This window comes from Petaurus breviceps, unplaced genomic scaffold (genome assembly GCF_028583685.1).
Source record: "Petaurus breviceps papuanus isolate PSGF00001 unplaced genomic scaffold, PetGlider_PUasm1.0 125, whole genome shotgun sequence".
NCBI lineage: Eukaryota > Metazoa > Chordata > Mammalia > Diprotodontia > Petauridae > Petaurus > Petaurus breviceps.
The window spans coordinates 8,462,965-8,465,993 of NW_027185653.1; positions in this window are offsets into that span (position 1 = coordinate 8,462,965).

Here is a 3,029-nt window from a genome sequence, read left to right on the forward strand (position 1 = left end):
TCTAAAATAATTTTATTTTTATACTATATAAAACTAGAAGGAAATAAAATATTATCATTGATAAGAATTTCCATTTATACTTTTTGACTCCTTTTACAGGTTGAATTAATGTCAAGAGAGATAAAATATATTGTCCAACACATTACATATCTATTAAGATTCAGAATGAGGCATAAACTCTGTTCTTATTCTTTGTTAGTTTAGTTCTCTTTCTGCTATATGATGTTGAATAATCTGTTATTCTAACATGCCTTAAATTCCTTTTCTTAGTATAATCCATTTCTTGAAGGATCACAACCAGTTCATGCATTATGATACTCTGTGACACTTTAATTTAAATTGCGTAGGGCTCTGACACAAGGGCTACAAATAACAGACTTAGATTTAGGGCAACAGAGGACTCCATTATATCAGTTTAGTGTTCAGGATATGAGACCATGGATTTCTGAAAGCAGAAGTCATCATGTGTGAATTAAAGTGTGTTATGAATTTAATCACCAGTCAATTCAAGAATTCTCTTGAATACATTTTATTCAGGGCAAAGTATATGATATTCCTTCTCTTCTATACATGGCTGGGCAAAGATAGTCTTTTGTTAAAGGAAATAAATACTCTCATATCAACTTTTGGAATAATTAGCAAACACATATATATTGCACTAAATATTCCCCTATTGCATGTAAAAATTAATGGTGATTTTAAAAAATTTTGGATTCTAAATCATCTGTCCATCCCAAACCCTCCCCCTCTTTTTGAGGTAAGCAATTTAATATTGATTATATTAATGGTGAAACTGGGAAAAAAAATTAATGTTAGCAATGTTGGAAAAGAAAACACAGATGAAAAATAAAAACAAAATTAGAAGTATGCTTAAATCATCCTTCAGTGCTCATCAGTTACCTTGTTGGAGGTGGATAAATGTTTTCATATGTGTCCTCTGAAATCATCTTGGGTCATTGTTCAATCAGCATCGCTAAGTCTTTCACAGATAGTCATACTTCCCATATTACTGTTATTCTACTGGTTCTGGTCACCTGATTTCGCATAAGATTAAAAAAAATTCACAGGTTTTTCTAAAACTGTTCTGTCCATTATTATTTTTCTTTTGCTGTTAGGAAATTGGAAAATTTTTATTTTATATATATATATACATATATATAATATGTATATATATTTCTAATCCTTTTCTTTTTAAATTGAATTCTGAATTTTTACCGACCCCAACACCTAAGAAGGCAAGCAAAATCCTACCAATTACGCATATTAAATGATGTAAAATATAATTTAATATTTTTTAAATGACAAAATATATAGAAAACTGAGAAAACTAGACATCAATTTGTATATAGAGTCCATCTGTTCTCTCTCTGTGAAGGTGGTTAGTAGTTTTTCATAAAGATTCTTTTTTTACCATGACTTTAATTAATTAATATTTACTTTTCAACATTCACTTTCACAAGATTTTGAGTTGCAAATATTCTCACCATCTCTCCCCTGCCCAAATTCCCAGAAAGCATGCTGTCTAATTACCACATACCCCAATCTGCCCTCCCTTCTGTCACCCATTCTTTCTCTTATCACCTTCCCTTCTAGTTTCCTGTAGGGAAAGATAGAACCTTTTTTTTTTTGCTTTTTGGAGGTAAGTTGGGGTTAAGTGACTTGCCCAAGGTCACACGGGTAGTTTTTGTGTTAATTATCTGAGGGCAAATTTGAACTCAGGTCCTCCTGACTCCAGGGTTGGTGTCCTATTCACTGTCCCACCTAACCTCCCTGAAAGATAGATTTGTACACACCATTGTCTGTATATCTTATTTCCCAGTTGCACATAAAAAGAATTTTTAACATTCCTTTTAAAAATTTTGAGGTCCACATTCTCTCCCTTTCTTCCTCCCCACCACCATCACTGAAAAGACAAGCAATTTTCTTGGGTTATACATGTGTTGTCATGTAAAACACTTCCATAACAGTCAATTTTTGAAAGACGGACTATATTTCCCTCCATCCTATGCTGTTTTCCTCCATTTATCCTATTCTCTCATTTGTCTATATCACACCTCAAAATTGTTTGCTTCTTATTTCCCCATCACATTTGCCATCTTCTTTCCACACTCTCTTATCCCCTTGCCCCTTATTTTCCTATAGGTAAGATATATTTCCATACCCAACTGAGTGTGTATATTATTCCCTTCTTCAGCTACCACTGATGGGAGTAAGTTTCACTCATTTCTTCTCACTTCCTCCCTCTCCACCTACAATGTAAAATCTTTCTCTGGCTTTTTAATGTGAGATAATTTACTGCATTCAAATATTTCCTTTCTCCTTCTCTCCCTACACTCCTCCCTCACCCTTTTAAGACCCTATGCCATCTGCCTCATCAAGAATGCTTGGAAGTCTTCTATTTTATGGACTTCCATTTTTCTCTTGAAGTACTATACTCAGTTTTTCTGGGTCAATGATTCTCGTTTTTAATCCTACCTCCTTTGCCCTCCAAAATATCATATTCTAGGCCCTCAAATATTTTAATGTAGAAGCTGCTAAATCTTTTGCTGTCCTAATTGTGTTTTTCTTTTGGGCTGTTTGCAATGTTTCTCCTTGACCTTGTAACTCTGGATTTCAGCTTTAATATTCCTAAGAGTGTTCCTTTGGGGATCTCTTTAAGGAGTTGATCAGTGGATTCTTTCAATTTCTATTTCACCTTCTGGTTGTAGAATATTAGGGCAATTTTCCTTGATAATTTCTTTTAAAATGATGTCTTGGCTCTTTTTTAATCATTGCTTTCATGTAATGCACTAATTTTTAAATTATCTTTCGGATCTATTTTTGAGGTCAGTTGTTTGTCCTTCCTTCCTTCCTTCCTTCCTTCCTTCCTTCCTTCCTTCCTTCCTTCCTTCCTTTCTTCCTTCCTTCCTTCCTTCCTTCCTTCCTTCCTTCCTTCCTTCCTTCTTTCCTTCCTTCCTTCCTTCCTTCCTTCCTTCCTTCCTTCCTTCCTTCCTTCCTTCCTTCCTTCCTTCCTTCCTCCCTCCCTCCCT